Source organism: Hemiscyllium ocellatum, chromosome 33 (genome assembly GCF_020745735.1).
Source record: "Hemiscyllium ocellatum isolate sHemOce1 chromosome 33, sHemOce1.pat.X.cur, whole genome shotgun sequence".
NCBI classification, from domain to species: domain Eukaryota; kingdom Metazoa; phylum Chordata; class Chondrichthyes; order Orectolobiformes; family Hemiscylliidae; genus Hemiscyllium; species Hemiscyllium ocellatum.
In genome coordinates this window covers 4,511,994-4,531,349 of record NC_083433.1, presented here as the reverse complement: position 1 = coordinate 4,531,349, position 19,356 = coordinate 4,511,994, and positions in this window count along the sequence as shown.

Sequence of the window (19,356 nt, the reverse complement as noted above, 5' to 3'; positions counted from 1 at the left end):
AAGAGGAAAGCCTCAGTCATGAAATATGAGGAGATAAATGCTGGAGAATTAATTCCCATTGTGCAGTTGTAATGGAGATCATGTAGGAATGAAGATATTCAGAAGATATGGTTTGTCGAAGATATTTTCATTCAGACCGAACATTATATGGGATGGAGGGGAGCGACACACTTAGTTCAGCGATTAGGCTGAACACTCCCATCAGAATAACTAATTATATAATCCTTGCAGTACCAGTTATACACATTGGATGGAATTTCCCCCTTGAAGGGGTCAAGACAGATCGTGGGAAGGGGAAATAATTGGGTGAGTTGGCCCTGACATGAGTAAGCGCTGGGGGAGATAGATGGTCCATGGACAACCCACTGCCCTAAAGTGGTCACCGATGTCCACTGTGAGGGCCTGGACCCTCCAGCTCCCTAACAAGCTGCCTCCTCAGTGAGTGAGAAAGGTGGCCTGACCTTAACAGGGGAAACTGGGGCAACCCATCACCCGGGTCATGTGGACAGAGAGGGTCGGGGGAGGTTCTGGGCTCACATTTGCTCCAAACTGGGCGTAAGAATAACCCCTGAAAAACACTCCCCTCATAATCCTGCAACCTCTGCCAGAGGGTTATAAAACTACTCAACCTCTAACCACTGCATCTCCCAAAGAGTAGGCCTCAGCCTGTGGCCTTTAGAACTCAGAAGGAAGCCTCTGATTGGCTGCTAGCTTCTTGGCATTGCAGGATACCAGTATCAAGGCTTGTGATTCGCCAGAAGCTTGCTCAAATTTGCATGGCAGCCATTATTGAGCTGAAGGGTGGAGTCTTGGGGTGAGTTATTTCAGCATTGGGCGGGGGGAAAAGAAAAGGGGTGATGTGTTAATTGCTGTTAACACGTGTTAAAGGGCAAGGGCCCATGACATGTTTCACTTGTCCCTATAAACAATCAGAACGATGATACTTTGGACGGCCCTGTTATAATTCTGACAGCAGACTGGTGAAGCCACTGTAAAGTTTACAGGAGTGAATTTTTTTTGCACTGTGTGGAAATACCTGACTCTTGTATGTTTACAATAACCAGAGTAAGGAAGCTATCCTTTGCCAAGTGCTCATGGGAACATTCTGGTAAGGTTTAAGACCCTCCACGTTCTGATCTGCCTTCTGCTACAGAGTCAAACCAGAGTGTGAGAACCTGCTGTTGATATAAAGGTGAATCTTTGAGCAGGTTGATTGGAAAATATCTCCATGGCGTGTCAATCATACTAGCTATGGCAAAAGTGAGAACTGCAGATGCTGGAAACCAGAGTCTAGAGGAGAAAGTGAGGACTGCAGATGCTGGAGATCAGAGCTGAAAACGTGTTGCTGGAAAAGCGCAGCAGGTCAGCTTGTTGTTGAGTGTTAAAATTACTCTTAAGTATAGTGTGTACCAGGAACAGTAGGCACTGCCCTGACAAATACGGAGCAAAGCATTGTCTCGAGTTCTCAGGGAGGTCACTCAGCCAGGAGAGTGAGGTGGGGGGTGGTAGACCTCCAAATTGTCATGTCTGGGCCTCTGAACTTAGATTTCTCCAGTTTCCCAATTTCTCCTCCTCCCTCCTTGTCTCAGTCAAATCCCTCGAACTCAGCACTGCCTTCCTAACCTGCAATCTTCTTCCTGACCTCTCCACCCCCACTCCCACTCCGGCCTATCACCCTCACCTTGACCTTCTTCCACCTATTGCATTTCCAACGCCCCTCCCCCAAGTCCCTCCTCCCTACCTTTTATCTTAGCCTGCTTGGCACACCCTCCTCATTCCTGAAGAAGGGCTCATGCCCGGAACGTCGATTCTCCTGCTCTTTGGATGCTGCCTGACCTGCTGCGCTTTTCCAGCAACACATTTTCAACCAGAGTCTAGATTAGAGTAGTGCTGGAAAAGCGCAGCAGGTCAGTCAGCATCCTGTACTAGCCATTGCGTTGGCTCATGTGCCTCCATTATACTGTCCTGGCTGTCCCTGGAATACCATGGGGCTGCAGAATTGTGAACAGGCAGAGTATTGACTCCTACCCTGACAGCAATCCGAATCAGGAGCATTTCCCACCAGCCCCCACACCCCCCCCTCCTTCTCTGTATTAGGGATGTTAAGCAAACACTCACCTTCAAGTAATTACTGTGAGAGGGAGTCACCACAGATATATTGTGGATATCAGCAGTCTGTTCCAAGTGGCTCTGAGGCCCAGACATTACAATTTGGAGGATTACCATCCCCCCACCTCACTCCCCTGGCTGAGTGACATCCCTGAGAACTCGAGACAATGGTTTGCTCCGTATTTGTCAGAGCAGTGCCTATTGTTCCTGCTACACACTATACTTAAGAGTAATTTTAACACTCAACAACAAGCAGGTCAGCCGAGTGTAAAGTCACCGAACTTGGCAATGTGTCAGAGCCAACTCCCAGTCATCAAGGCTGTCCTTGGGTTTAGCAAGTGTCAGGGACTAATCACCAACAGCCACCTCCCTATCTCCTTAAAACTCTCTGTCACTTCCTCAGTGCTGGGGGATTCCACGTGAGCGATCTCAGCAGATGGTGGATTGCTCTCTACGTTTTGGGAATCATGGTTTGTGAAGTTTACTAATTAAAATTTCTAAACCATCCACCCGCTTACATTTGTATAGCGCCTCTAGAAAAGGGAAGCATCCCAAGGTGCATCACTGGAGTGTTACTGAACAACATTCGACACGTTGGTAGATGTTATTGCTGGCGACCAGCAGGTTGGTGCGTGGGGTACTTTTAAGCAGCATCCAGATGAAGAGGAAAGATGGGTGGTGCATTCTGGGGAATGGGCTCCAGAGGTTTAAGATTCCGAGCACTCTACAGTGGCATAATGTCACTGGGTCATGGCAATCCAGGTTCACGTCTTCCCACAGCACCGTGACCCTCTGTAGTCCAGTGGTCAGTACTTAGGCATAGCATACTGTAAGGAAGGCTATTGGCCATTATTGGCAGGGGATTAGATTCCAGGAGTAAGGCAACTTAGATCTAATTGTATTGAACTTTTGTGGGATGAAACTTGGAATACAGTTGGTTCTGATATAACGTGATAGTTCCATTCCCGTGTGATCTCGCGTTATAAGAAAATCGCACAATAGCCACGCCATTTAATCTAATGAAAGTGGGATCACGTTATAGCCAATACAGGTAAGGAAAGTCTGTGTTCTAGAAATAAGGGTCTGAATTCTTCAATCGCGTTAAAGCCAATTAACGTTGAAGAAACATGCATTATGGCAGAACTGACTGTTCTGTGCATGCATTTGGTCTCCAAGTCTAAGGAAGGATACACCTTTTTGTGATCAGGTGAGGGAGGAATGAATGGACTTTCCTCCATTTAACCCCTTCCCCCAACTCAGGGCATTGTTACTCAGATGTGTATAATGTTCAGCATCCAGCTCTATCCCACTTCTACTGGAATATAGTGCTGGTCAAATTTAAGAATCACAAGGTTCTCTTCAATAAAACAAGAGAGGGATAGACAGATAAAGAATATTCAGTTTAAAGGGTTCTTAGAAATCCTGAGCAATTATTATTCAACCTGAGACAACAACTGACATATTGTATCCTTACAGAGCACAATTTATAAGGTTCTTGGTAAAATAAATCATAGAAATCTATACTTATCATTGGTGTTGGCTTTTGAGGTTGTTTTTATTCACTCACAGGATAAGGGTATTGCTGCCTGGACCAGTATTTATTACCCATCCCTAATTACCCAGAGAGCAGTTCAGAGTCAACCCCATTGCTGTTGGTCTGGAGTCACATGTAGGCCAGACCAGGTAAGGATGGCAGTTTCCTTCCCTAAAGGACATTAGTGACCCAGATGTTTTTTTCCTGACAGTTGATCCATGGTGATTACTAGACCCATAAATACAGACTTCAGTTTCTTTTTATTGAATTCAATTTCCACCATCTGCCATGATTGAACCCGGGTCCCTGGAAAATTCCTGGGTCTCTGGATTAACAGTCCAGCAATAAATCCGCTAGGCCATTGCCTCCCTACAGAGATGTTGAGAACGAAACAAGAAGACAGAGTCTCCTTGTCCGTGCTGCTGCCATTTCATTTTCTTTCACTCTGCCTGCAATCCTGCCAAGTAACTGCTGAATTGCAGTTCATTTGTGTTTTCCTGAGTTTGGCTCCATTGTCTTTCCAAGTTAGATAGCTGGAGGCAATCCTTTTATATCCAACATGTGCAATGTCTCATACAAGAGTAAATTAAAGCAGGCGATGTGAGTTTTCTGACACTTGACTCGGTTGACTGATTGTAATGTCTTCAGGTACAGGGCAATCTCAGTTTAGGTGATAACATTTAATCATCATTGAGTTCCTGAACTTACCTCAATTTGTGTTCAGGAGATCACTGCACCATTTTATTTCCATATTTCTTCCATTTGAAGATCATTTTAGCACATGAAGGAATTAAAATCAGGTGATTGATGTTGAAAGTTGATGGTCCATATTTTATCACCATCAAGGCAACCTTTCTTGGAGACAAAGATTCTCTGGCAGCTTCCTGGGAGGAGAGACTGTGTAGGTTGGACTTACACTATAGGAGTTTAGAAGAATGAGAATTGATCTTGTTGAAATGTAAGACTTGGAAAGGGCTTGAGAGAATAGACATAGAGGTTGTTTCCCCCTTGGGTGGGAATTCTGAACACACACACACACACACACACACACACACACACACACACACACACACACATGCATACTCACACACAGACACACATGCTCTCTCTTTCTCTCTCTCACATACACATACACACACACACACACACACACACACACACACACATGCATATACACAGAGACACATAGACATTCAAGCGTATATACACACACACATTCATGCATATACACACACAGATATACACACCATGGGAGGGCAGGCGGGTTGTATGATTTAGGATTGAGATTTGCAATGAGGGGAACTTTGTCCAAAAGGTTATGGATCCTCGGAATTCTCACATCCAATCTCTCTCCAGTCTCCCTGCTTTTGGAAAGATGTTGTGAAACTTCAGAAAAGATTTACAAGGATGTTGCCAGGGTTGGAGGGTTTGAGCTACAGGGAGAGGCTGTACAGGCTGGGGCTGTTTTCCCTGGAGTATCGGAGGCTGAGGGGTGACCTCATAGAGGTTGATAAAATCATGAGGGGCATTATTAGGGTAAACACTCAAGGTCTTTTCCTCAAGGAGCATCCAAAACTAGAGGGCATAGATCTAAGGTGAGAGGGGAACAATTTAAAAGAAACACAAGTTGCAACCTTTTCACACAGAGGGTGGTATGCGTATGGAATGAGCTGCCAGAGGATGTGGTGGAGGCTGGTACAATTACAGCATTTAAAAGGCACCTGGATGGGTTTATGAATAGGAAGGGTTTGGAGGGATATGGGCCAAATGCTGACAAATGGGACTAGGTCAGATTGAGATGCCTGGTTGGGGCGGATGAGTTGGACTGAAGGATCTGTTTCCTTGCTGGATAACTCTGTGACTGTGATTCTATCTGTGGTGAACTGGTAGGCTGTCTATTGTCTCACTGTGAGCTAATACCCTCTCTCGGAGACTAACAGTCCCTCTCCCCCAGCCTCTTTGACAGTCTCTCCCTCTGTCGAATGGGCCAATGCATTCTCATTGACAGACATATTAGCTCTCCCTCTGTCTCTCTCTCTCCCTCCCTCGCTCTCGTCTCTCTCTCTCTCTCCTCCCCTCTCCTTTTTCTCTTTCTCCCTCCCATTTTCTCTCCTCCCCCCCATCTCTCTCTCACCCTCTCTCTCTGCCCCCGTCTCTGTCTCTCTGTCTCTCTCCCCCTCCCCGCCCCGTCTGTCTCTGTCTCTGTCTCTGTCTCTCTCTCTCCTCCAACTCTCTCGATCTCTCTCTGTCTCTCTCCCCCCTCTCTCTGTCTCTCTCACTCTCCACTCCCCACCCCCCAACGCACACACCATCCCTCTAAGTGATGGGAAAACTTGCAGAAGCATTACTCACTTGTCAATTCCTGTCACCTTGTAGCAGCCAGTGTTTATGAGGAGATGTGTGAGCTGGAGCAGCATCGTGAGAGTCCCAGTCACTTAGTCGACAAATGGTACTGTCCAAGAGACTATCCCCTGTTTGTCCTCAAACAGTGGGGTAAGGAGGAGGCCAGTCAGCCCCTCTCACCTGACCTGTACCTGAAATCCAACTACTAATTCTCTCAACCTTCATACCCTCGCTCACCCAGAAAGTTCCATCAATGTCCATGTTAACATTTTCAATTGAGGCACCACTTGAATAGAAGGGGCGGGGGGAGGGGGGGGGGGGGGGGCGGGGGGCGGGGGTGCTGAAGTGAGTTCAACATTTCCTCACTGTATGTCATAATCTAAAACTCCCAGTAGGCAGGTATCTTCAGGATTGGAACTGTGCAGTGAGCATCTGATTTGAGTCAGTGACTCATCGTCTCTCTCTGTGTTTCTGAAGCACCATTCCGACAGCTCCCCATTCCGCTCAGCGGGATCACTCCAGCTCTGATGAGCTTCCTTTAACAGGCGTGCTGCAAAATGCTGGCACTGTTTTCTACAACATTGAGTGGAGATGGAGAGGGAGCCTGAAAAAACTGCAGCGTTATTTCAGTGGGAGAGTAGGATATTTTCCACTTGGACCTGGTCTTGGAGTTGCTAATGGCCGAGTTCAGTCAGGAACTGCCACGTTGCTACAAGCCATTCAGCCCCACTGCTCACTTCTAGCTCAGTTGGCTGGTTTGCAACGCAGAGTGATGCTAACAGCGTGGATTCAATTCCCGCACCAGCTGAGATCACCATGAAGGACCCTCCTTCTCAACCCGTCCCCTGACCCAAGGGCTGGTGACCCTCAGGTTAAACCACCACCAGCCATCTCCCTCTCTCTGCAATGAGGGAACAGTGCTGTGGTCAAAATGACCTTTACCACTTCCAAAGTTTCACAAAGCTTAGATAGAGGCCATTTGGCCCAACAGATCTTTCCTCCTCAAAGAATTCTTCTTGTTCTGTCAGTATATCTGGTGGCATGGTGGCTCAGTGGTTAGCACTGTTGCCTCACAGGGACCCAGGTTCGATTCCCGCCTCGGGTGACTGTCTGTGTGGAGTTTGCACGTTCTCCCCGTGTCTGCGTGTGTTTCCTTCGGGTGCTCCAGTTTCATCCTACAGTTTAAAGATGTGCAGGTCAAGTGAATTGGCCATGCTAAATTGCCCCTAGTATGAGGTGCATTAGTCAGAGGGAAATGGGTCTGGGTGGGTTACTCTTCAGAGGGTCGGTATGGACTTGTTGGGCCGAAGGGCCTTGTTTCCACGCTGTCGGGAATCTAATCTAATCCTCCTTTTCCTTTCTGCCTGATGTTTGTCCGGCTTTCCCTTAAATGTGACGACAATAACCACCTCAAACATTCCCTTTTCTTATTCACCCGTGGGATGTGGGCATTGGCTGCTGGACTGGTATTTATTACCCATCCCTAATTGCCCCTTGAGAAGGTGGAGATGAAGGTACCATGTTCTTTCTGAGTAAAGAATTCTCCATTGGATTTATTCGTGAATGGCTGATTTTGATGAGTCATGTCCTGGAATAAAGATTGTACTTTCTTTAATGCAATGACCCTTCGAGAGCAAAATATCACAGAACCACAGATATGCTCGAGGGTTAGAGGAGACTGTGTATGCCATCAGGCCGGTGAGTATTTTCAGAGAGGCCAATGTGGATTCCCGATTATGATAACGTTAAGTTCCAAGAAATATCCATCTGATCGTGATTGTCATGAGGAGGAACAGCTAGGAAATTGAAAGCTAATTCCAATGGGATGGGGCCAGCCTGTGTTTTTCTCTGTTTGGCAGTTCAGAACACTTGGAATTTAAGCAAAATATAAATAATTAATACTCTTTCTGATTGGTAGTCTTCAAACATGATCCTGGTGTTGAGGTAGGTTTACGAGATTGAAGTAGAATCCATGTTACTACATGTGTTATACGGTTTGGGAAGGATAGATATCTTATGTCAGGCAGGGGAGAGGATTGGGGTTGGTCAAGATCCATTTCTGTTGGCTCAGTGATGTTCGACCAGTGAAAGGGATCAGAGAAAGGGGCCTCTGGGGATTCTGTGCCATTAAGGATGTCATACCTGATTGAGAGAAAGTTTGTAGATATACAGATTGTCAATGGCAACTGTGCCCGAGGGTAACAGAAAGGCCAGTGGAATGATTGGTTTCAAAGTCAGAGATCTTACAAAAGAAAGGCTGAGTTGGAAAGACAATGAGCTCTGTGTTTGTCCATATCTATGTAAAGATGTCTTCACATTGTGATACTCACTATTCAAAACATATTTTTTATTTATAATGCCCGTCACTGTTAATTAACATTTGAATTGTACAAATTTCTGTTGGTATTTGAGAGCAGAAGTCTTACAAAGTGTAATTTTGTCCAATACTTGCTTTCAATTGGCAACTGGAATGTAGCGATTCCTTTCATTTTAAACAATTATTTATCCTAATGATGATTGTAACAGAATAATTATGTTCCCTAGTTATGGCCTTATCCAGAAATAGAAATAATATCTACCCTACCAAACACTTTGATAAACTTAAAGAGCACTATAAGGTCACTCCTCAGCCTTCTGTCAATTTTGGTATCATTTTTGTAATGTCTTCCCATTGCATTAAACATATCTGTATCCCATCTCCATTCACCCAGTTCAGCCCTGCACCCTTTGATGCAGGTATCGAGCAAACTGTCTCAGATTTCACTCATGGAATAAAATAGCAAGTATGAGTCAGAGAATGGGAGAAAGTGAATTGTTCAACGAAAGAGCTGGTCAAACACAGTGGGCTGAATGGCCACCTTCTGCAATGAAACAGTTCTGCGGTTTAGGAGCACTGTGGTTATTTTACTGGATGAGTAATCCAGAGACCTCAAATAATGAGTTCAAATCCCACCACAGCACATGGGGAATTGAAATGCAGTCAATTAAATTAATTTGGAGCAAAAAAAAACTAGTGATGGAGACAATGAATATACTGGGTTTCCTAAAAAAGAAACTTTGTTTGTTCTTCTTTTTACACCATCCAGGGACTGAGCTTTCTCTGTTTTGAGTAGCGTGGGCAGCACGGTGGCACAGTGGTTAGCACTGCTGCCTCACAGCGCCTGAGACCTGGGTTCAATTCCCGACTCAGGCGACTAACTGTGTGGAGTTTGCACATTCTCCCTGTGTCTGCGTGGGTTTCCTCCGGGTGCTCCGGTTTCCTCCCTCAGTCCAAAGATGTGCGGGTCAGGTGAATTGGCCATGCTAAATTGCCCGTAGTGTTAGGTAAGGGGTAAATGTAGGGGTATGGATGGGTTGTGCTGCGGCGGGTCGGTGTGGACTTGTTGGGCCGAAGGGCCTGTTTCCACACTGTAAGTAATCTAATCTAATCACACTTGCTCAGTGGTTAGCACGGTTACCTCACAGCGCCAGGGACCTGGGTTTGATTCCAGCCTCGGGTGACTGTCTGTGTGGAGGTTGTACATTCTCCCAGGGTCTGTGTGGGTTTTCTCCAGGTCTGTGGTTTTCTCCCACAGTCCAAAGATGTGCAGATTAGATTAATTGGCCATGCTAAATTACCCATAGTGATCAGGGATGTATAGATTATGTGCATTAGTCGGGGTAAATGTAGAGTGATAGGGCAGAGGAATGGGTCTGCGTGGGTTACTCTTCGGAGGGTCGGTGTGCATTTGTTGGGCCCTGGGCCTGTTTCCACACTGTAGGGATTCTATGATTCTATCCTATGACTTAAATTGCTATGGTGTCCAGGGATGGGCAGAGTTGAGAGTGTGGCGCTGGAAAAGCACAGCCGGTCAGGCAGCACCCAAGGAGCAGGAGAATCGATGTTTTGGGCATAAACTCTTCATCACAATCCTGATAGAGGGTTTACGCCGAAACATCGATTCTCCTGCTCCTCAGGTGCTGCCTGACCGGCTGTGCTTTTCCAGCACCACACCCTCGACTCTGATCTGCAGCATCTGCAGTCCAGGGATGGGCCTGCTTGCTCGGTTAGACATACAGGGTTGGAGGAGCAAGGATGCTCTTCACAGGGTCATTGCCAACGTGATGGGCCAAATGGCTGGCTTCCGCACTTGTAGGGATTCCAAGATGTGGGCATGGCTGGCTGAGTTGGCATTTATTGCCCATCCGTAATTGCCCCCTTAATGGAGTGGCTTGCTAGGGCCATTTCAGGGGGGCAAGTAAAGGTCAGTCATGTTGGTGTAGGCCTGGAGAACAGGAAGAGAACCCTGGTGACTATGAGGCTGCTGCTAATTATTGTAAAAACAAATCTGGCTCAACTGGACTGAAGGCAATCGGCCATCTTTGTCCTGCTGGGCCTGGAGGGTTTAGACAGAAATGTTTGACCGTTGTCATGTTCAGCATCACTGACAACCGCTCCACATTCTATTATCTCAATTTAATTTCCACTGACTGCTGTTGCAGGATTTCAATCCAGAGCTTTCAGAAAACTAATCTAGTGATATGACCAATACGCTGTGTGGAGTTTGCACATTCCCCCCCGTGTCTGTGGGTTTCCTCCCACAGTCCAAAAATGTGCAGGTTAGGTGAGATGGCCAGGCTAAATTGCCAGTAGTGTTAGGTGAAGGGGTAAATGTAGGGGAATGGGTCTGGGTGGGTTGTGGATCGGTGTGGACTTGTTGGGCCGAAGGGCCTGTTTCCACACTGTAAGTAATCTAATCTAATCGAATGGTGCAATCACCTACTTTCTAGCTCAGGACTGTCCCTTAGGACAGAAATCCTGCATCCTTATCCCAGTCTGGCCTACATGTGACTCCAGACCCACAGTAGTGGTTGACTCTGAACTGCCCACTGAAATGATGTAGCAACCCAATTTTTATAATTCACTTGTGGGATGTGGGTGTCTCTGGCTGGGCCCAGCATTTATTGCCCATCCCTAGTTGCCCCATGAGAAGGTGGGGGGTGATCTGCCTTCTTGAACTGCTGCAGCTCATGAGCTGTGGGTCGACCCACAATGCCCTTGGGGGGGAGTTCCAGGATTCTGACCCAGTGACACTGAAGGAACAGCGATATATTTCCAAGTCAGGATGGTGAGTGGCTTGGAGGAGAACTTGCAGAAGGTGGTGTTCCCATGTTTCTGCTGCCCTTATCTTTTCAGAAGGAAGTGGTCATTGGTTTGGAAGGTCTAAGGACCTTTGGTGAGTTGCTGCAGTGTATTTTGGAGATAGTACACCCTGCTGCTACTGAACGTCAGCGGTGGGGGGAGTGGATGATTTTGGATGTGGTGCCAATCAAACTTCCTGAGTGTTGTCGGAGCTGCCCCCATCCAGTCAAGTGGGGAGTATTCCCTCACACTCCTGACTTGTGCCTTGTAGATGGTGGACAGGCTTTGGGATTCAGGAGGGGAGTTACTGGCTGCAGGATTCCCAGCCTCTGACATGCTGTCATAGCCATTGTGTTTATGTGGTGACTCCAATTCAGTTTCTGGTCAATGGTAACCCCCAGGATGTTGATAGTGGGGGACATTGTTCCCTATAAGTTGCACATGGACATAGTCAGGTGATGGTTCCATGCACAATGATCACAAAACATCTACCTCCAAAAGTCACTGCCCACACAGACCTTGGACGCTCGCGCAACTGGAAAGCACATGAGAGGGAAGGCTGGTGGGAGGGGGAGTTCAGCGATGATGAAGCCATCGTATGTCAAGGTGTGACATTTGATTGTATTTAAGACGTTGCTCACCACCTCTTTCTGAAGAGCAGTTCAGGATTGAGTAATAAATGCTGGTCTTGCCCACATCTTGTCATGGGAAGTTGAACAGGTCAGTGGGGAGGGCACTCCCTGCTCTTGGTAGGAATAATGGCCATGGGATCTTTTACATTTACCCACGAGAGCAGACAGGGTGTTACTGTAACGTCCACACTATAAGTGTCAGTGCAGCACTCTGTCAGTGTAACACCTGAACAATAGTGAGACAACTCCCCTCCATCTCCACCTCCACCTCTTCCTGACCCACCTCGGCCCTGTCTGAGAATCTTAGTCAATCTCAGACTGTGTGCACATCGCCCTTTTAATGACCTACTGGAGACAAGGATGGATTGTGAGCCTGGAAACGTTGCTCAGTGGGCAGGAGGGTACATCCATCTCTTTAGTTTCGAGTACCACGAACCGTGGTTAATCTAAATTTAACATTGCAAATCCTCTGAGCCTCATGAATAAATTCATGGCATGACATTTCGGTTGATCTTTTAATTCCCTCTTTCCTATTGTACAAACTTTCAGTAGCCTCAGCTTTCTGTGGTATTAATACCAATCTTCATCCGCTCAGTCCTCACAGGAGGCCACTCAGCCCCTCAGGGCCGTGGTGCCATTTAATTAGGTCCTCGTTCCTCAATTTATGGATCTAGATTCACTCAGAAACCCTTCCCCAAAAACACACTGATTCAGCCCCATCCTGTAGCTTTTAGACCTCGACAGCAGTATTCACAACCTCAGAAAGGGAGAGCATTTGGCAGCCAAATAACACAGAAGCTCCCACAATATTAGTTTGTCTCAGATTCCCTTTTTAGGTTGGTTCAGAGTTTTATATTGGACAGGACTTTAAAGAAAATCGGCCTGTTCCTCTTTGCCACAGAATCGTTCATCACCACCTGAGAGACCAGAGAAACAGCCAGTTAAATATCTCACCTGAAAGTGTATGCATTGAACAGTGCACCATGACTGACCCTCTGAAAGTGCGGCACTCCCTCAGTACTGACTCTCCAACAGCGTACGCTCCCTCAGCACTGACACTCCAACAGTGTGGCACCCCCTCAGCACTGACTGTCCAACTGTGCAACACTCCCTCAGTATTGACCCTCCAACAGTGTTTGGTCCCTCAGCACTGACCCTCTGACAATGTGGCACTCCCTCAGTACTGACCCTCCGACAGTGCAGCACTCCCTCAGTATTGACCTTCCGACAGTGTGGCACTCCCTCAGTACTGACCCTCCGACAGTGCGGCACCCTCTCAGCTCTGACCCTCCGACAGTGCGGCACTCCCTCAGTACTGACCCTCCGACAGTGCGGCACTCCCTCAGCTCTGACCCTCCGACAGTGCGGCACTCCCTCAGCTCTGACCCTCCGACAGTGCGGCACTCCCTCAGTACTGACCCTCCGACAGTGCGGCACTCCCTCAGTACTGATCTTCCGACAGTGCGGCACTCCGTCAGCACTGACCCTCCAACAGTGCGGCACTCCCTCAGTACTGACCCTCTGACAGTGTGGCACTCCCTCAGTACTGACCCTCCGACAGTGTGGCACTCCCTCAGCACTGATCTTCCGACAGTGCAGCACTCCGTCAGCACTGACCATCCAACAGTGCGGCACTCCGTCAGCACTGACCCTCCAACAGTGCGGCACTCCCTCAGCACTGATCCTCCGACAGTGCGGCACTCCTTCAGTACTGTCCCTCCGACAGTGCGGCACTCTCTCAGTACTGTCCCTCCGACAGTGCAGTACTCCGTCAGCACCGACCATCCGACAGTGCGGCACTCCCTCAGCACTGAACATTCGACAGTACGGCACTCCCTCAGCACTGATCCTCCGACAGTGCGGCACTTCCTCAGTACTGTCCCTCCGACAGTGCGGCACTCCCTCAGTACTGTCCCTCTGACAGTGCAGCACTCTGTCAGCACTGACCCTCCAACAGTGCGGCACTCCGTCAGCACTGACCCTCCAACAGTGCGGCACTCCCTCAGTATTGCAGTGGGTCTATCAGTGTTGGTATTTGCTGATATCTGTGGATTGGGGGTTTTGAACATTTCACCTTCTGTCTCCGATGTGAGGCAGGGACTGGTGCTTCCCCCTGAGCTCACAGAGAGACAGCACATCCTCAAACCATTATCCAATTGTCAGACCTTACACTGAGTCCTTCCCCTCATTCTCTCAACCCTGCTGACTTGCTCTCTGTGTTCGGCCCAGCGTTCGGTTTTGCCCTCATATTTGGTTCTAATCAGCTCACTGGCAAAGCTCTGCCTCGGTGGCAAAGGCTTATTGTATCGAACCTGCAAAAAAGGCAGCTGTGTTTGCAATCCCAGCCAAGTATCAAAGGCCCAAGGCTGCAGTCTGTCACTGAGCTATGGAGGTTGAAGATGGGGTGAGATCTTCTCATGAAAATATCAGCGTCTCCTCAGAGAGAGTGGGGCCATAACGTCGATGGTGAGCTAAGTTTGCCAGCTTCCAGTTGACATTTCTTGCTGGTATAATTAGCTTGTGGGATTCCTGCTCCACTTCTGCTGCCTTTTTCTGAGTTTCGCTGTGCCCTGCATTGACCGTCCCTGTCCTGGGAGTGTTTACTCTGTATCTAACCCTGTGCTATCCCTGTCCTGGGAGTATTTGATGGGGGGACAGTGTAGAGGGAGCTTTACTCTGTATCTAACCCTGTGCTGTCCCTGTCCTGGGAGTATTTGATGGGGGACAGTGCAGAAGGAGCTTTACTTTGTATCTAACCCCGTGCTGTCCCTGTCTTGGGAGTGTTTGATGGGGGACAGTGTAGAGGGAGCTTTACTCTGTATCTAACCCTGTGCTGTCCGTGTCCTGGGAATGTTTGATGGGGGACAGTGTACAGGGAGCTTTGGTCTGTATATAACCCTGTGCTGTCCCTGTCCTGGGAGTGTTCAACAGGGACAGTGTTGAGAGAGCTTTACTCTGTGTCTAACCCCATCTGTCTCTGTCCCTGTCCTGGTAGTGTTTAACAGGGACTGCGTAGAGGGAGCTTTACTCAGTATCTAATCCTGTGCTGTCCCTGTCCTGGGCGTATTTAACAGGGACAGTATTGAGGAAACTTTATTCTGTATCTAACCCCGTGCTGAACCTGGGAACATATTGAAATGGTGATTGAACCATTCGGTAGTTTGAAGCACCCATATCTTGCCAAGCATAAAATGGCAACAAAATAATATTCTTGAATTCATTTTCCCTTTGTTATATGTATGTTTTAGCATCTGCTCAGCATGAAAAGGAGCGCAGGGTCTAAGGTCTATCACTCCAATATCTCCCTGACACTCAGAATCAATCAGAATTCTGAATTAGAATCTAATCTCCCCATCTGGCTCAAAACATATTTGTTGAACACATGCATTGTTATCCTGCTTTCAAAGAGTGAAGTGTTTTTATTGGAAGTTTGGATTCTCTGTGCAAAGAAAATAATAAGTCAAGGTCACTTTACTGAGCATTTGGCTGGATTCATTTCGGATTTGCAACTCACTTTGAATATATGAATAAGAGTCTATTTCTGTTGGGCATTCAGAATTTCAGTGTTGTACAATTAACAACTCCTCTTTCCGACTTGATCTGTATCATTGCTCAGATTCAGTTAGTTCAGTTGGCTGCACAGCAGGTTTGTGATGCTAACATCAGGGGTTCCACTCCTGAACTGACTGAGGTTACCACAGGGAGCACTGTCCATCTTCACCTCTCCCCTCATCTTAGGTGTGGTGGCCCTCTGGTTAAACCACTACTGGGTCTCTCTCTCTCTCTCTCTCTCTCTCTCTCTCGTAATGTGGAAGTGCCGGTGTTGGATTAGGGTGGACAAAGTTAAATACCACAGAACACCAAGTTAGAGTCCAACAGGTTTATTTGGAAGTACAAGCTTTTGGAGCGCTGCTCCTTTGTCAGGCATCTAGTGGGGCAGGACCATAGGATACAGAATTTATAATAAGATGTCATAGTGTCATACAACCTATGTGATGTATTGAACAAACTTAGATTGCTGATAAGTTTTAAGCACATGGAATGGGGTTGCAGTTTTCAGATGATTAATATGTAAATCCCACAACCTCTTCCAAGTCACGTTCCTGAGATACCTTAAGGTCTTATTAAAATAAGGTGCCATCTCAGCTCAGACAATGCATTAAAGGTGTGAGGTTCGAGGTTGGGTATGTTCAATACATCACATCAGTTGTATGACTCTTTGATCTTTTATTATAAATCCTGTGTTCTATGATTCTGCCCCTGATGAAGGAACAGGGCTCTGAAAACTAGTGCGTTCAAATAAATCTGTTGGACTCTAACCCGGTGTCGTGGGATTTTTAACTCTCTCTCTCTCTCTCTCTCTCTCTCTCTCTCTAATGTGAGAGAGTAGGGCAATGGTGATTTTACCTTTTCACTTGCACCATCAGGAACTAACTACCAACCAGCACCTGGGCATGAGCACCTCTGCACCGAATCCATCACAAAGTCAGTGTAGAGCGACACGGTGGCTCAGTGGTTAGCACTGCTGCCTCACAGCGCCAGGGTCCCAGGTTTGACTCTAGCCTCGGGCGACTGTCTGTGTGGAGTTTGCACATTCTTCCCATGTCTGTGTGGGTTTCCTCCCACAGTCCAAAGATATGCAGGTTAGTGTGGATTAGCCATGGAAAATGCAGGGTTAGAGTAGGGGGTTGGGTCTGAATGGGGTGCTCTTTGGAGGGTAGGTGCAGACCTGATGGGCCAAATGGCCTCTTTTGCATTGCAGGGATTCATCTAATTGAGAAGTAATAGATATCACCCATTCCAATCAGCACTTGCATGATGTTTCAGCACTCAGTCTGATTGTCCAACTATCCTGGTGCTGGAAGGGGAACTGATTCAAGCTGAATCATAGAATAGAAGCCATACAGTGTGGAAGCAGGCTAATTGGCCCATCGAGATGATACTGACCCTTCGAAGAGCATCCCACCCAGATCCATTCCTGTAGCCCTGCATTTCCTGTGGCTAACCCACCTAGCCTGTGCATCCTGGGCATTATAGACAATTTAACCTTAACCTACATATATGTAATTGTGGGAGGGAACCAGAGCCCCCAGAGAAAACCCGCGAAGACACGGGGAGAATGTGCAAACTCCACGCAGACAGTCTGTCCAAGGTTGGAATCGAACCTGGGTCCCTAGCGCTGTGAGGCAACAGCGCTAACCACGGTGCTGCCCCAAGTAAGGGTTAATCAAAATGCAAATTGCCAATTATCTGAGATACTTGTGTTGCTATAATGTATTTCACATCATTAGTATGTCCCAAAATGTTTTATCGGCATTAAAATAATTTTGAAATGTCAATGTTGTAATGTTGAAATGCAGCAAGCTCCCAACATTGGCGAAAATGAAAATGACCAGATAATCTTTGATGTCAATTAAGAGATAACTTTCCAAAACAAAACTATTCTGTCATAGGGTATGGGGATTGCTGGCAAGGTCACAGCATCTGCCCATTCTCAACCCCTTGAAATGAGTGACCTTCTCAATCGTTTCCTAGAGCTGGGTCAATCCCATTCCGGAGGGTCTGGAATCACATGTGGTCCAGGTTGGGTTAGTGCGGCAGATTTCCCTCCCCAATGACCTGAATGAACCAGGTCTCATTAATCGAATTAAAATCCCACCGGGTGTCATGGTGGGATTTGAAGTCATGTTCGCCTAGGAACCCTCCAACCACAAGGGATGAACTCAGATTTCTCCAGTTTCCTCATTTCCCCTCCCCCCACCTCGTCTCAGTCGAATCCCTCAAACTCAGCACCGCCCTCCTAACCTGCAATCTTCTTCCTGACCTCTCCGCCCCCACCCCACTCCGGCCTATCACCCTCACCTTGACCTCCTTCCACCTATCACATCTCCATCGCCCCTCCCCCAAGTCCCTCCTCCCTACCTTTTATCTTAGCCTGCCTGGCACACTTTCCTCATTCCTGATGAAGGGCTTATGCCCGAAATATCGAATCTCCTGTTCCTTGGATGCTGCCTGACCTGCTGCACTTTTCCAGCAACACATTTTCAGCTCTGATACTCCAACATCTGCAGACCTCACTTTCTCCTCCCAGAACATGAGGCTCTTGTTCTGATTATTTAGCCAGTGACGTTGGCACTCCTCTACTACTGTCAACCAGTGCCGTGGAATCTTTCATGTCCAGCTGAAAGGGACTGATGGGAAATGGGGTTCACACCTCAAAGGCAGCCCCTCTGACATTGCAGCACTTGCTCAGTGCTGGGTGGGGAAAGCAACCGAGGCATTTGTGCTCACATGTTGACAGTGGAACATAGGACCTGCACGCGCCCAGATATAGAGATTGGAGTGTTACTGACTGAGCCACACTTAACTTGTAAGGATTGTACTTCTAGTCTGTGCAGGGTCTGTGTGTGTGTGTGTCAATGTGCGTGTGTCAGTGCATATGTTTGTGTATGTGTGTCAGAGTTTGTGATGGTGTGTGTGTGTCAGAGTTTGTGTTAGTGTGTGTATGTGTATGTGTGTGTGTGTCAGAGTTTGTGTTAGTGTGTGTATGTGTATGTGTGTGGCTGTGTGTGTGTGTGTCAGAGTTTGTGTTAGTGTGTGTGTGTGTGTCAGTGTACATGTGTCAGGGTGTGTGTGTGTGTAGCTGCATCTGTGTGTCTGTGTGTGTGTGTGTGTCAGTGTACATGTGTCAGTGTGTGTGGCTGTTTGTGTCTGGGTCAGAGTGTGTGTGTGTTTGTGTGTTAGTGTGTGTGCGTGTTTATGTGTCAGTGTGTGTGTGTCAGTGTTTGTGTTTGACTCTCTGTGTCTGTGTCTGTGCCTGTGTGTGTGGAAGGGAGGCTACTGTGTACACACAGTGGAACAGAATCTGTTAAACTCTGCAATGTCTGTCAGTCAGAGAGAGAGCTGCACCTGTGTCTCTGTGCGTCTCCTGTGGTTCAGTTTGTTTTGTGAACTAAAGGAAGATGTGGATAAAAGTCACTCGATGAATAAGACGGAGTAAAATTATTTATTAGGAATGAAGGGCTGGTCAATTGAATAGAAGTGGAATTGATGAGGGATGTGTGCGTGTATGGGCTTCACTGTGCCCAGTCTCTCAGGCTAAAGCACACAGTCAAACATAGACAAAAGCCTGTCAGGGAGATTCCCACTCACTGAGCAGAATAATAGATACCCACAGTGACAGGTCCCACTGGGCAAGTGTCAGGAAAGGATTTTATTATGCTCAGGCACTTAACTCTTCTCATGCAGCTTGAACATAAGATTGGCAGTGAGAGTTCAGTCTGACGGTGTTGGCTATAACTCAGTGGGGACTGACTCACCCATTCCTCCTGTTACCTCGCAGTCAGAAAGTGGTGTGTTTCAGGACCTCTCCGGCAACATCCATGGCTGAGGGTCCCGTTGCCGCAACACCCGAGGGGCCGTTTTTCAGTTAGTCTGAGAGCACGCCTGCCCCTCTCGACTGGGAGGGAAGGATTCGGAGATTGCCCCGGTGATCGCACCCCATTCTGAGGACGGGTGCGGTGCCTGTCCTGGACTTCCTGGGCCAGTGCCTGTTCCACAGCCACCAAACATCACTGAGAACCAGTTGGATCAGCTCGTTGTCACGCTGCTGTTAG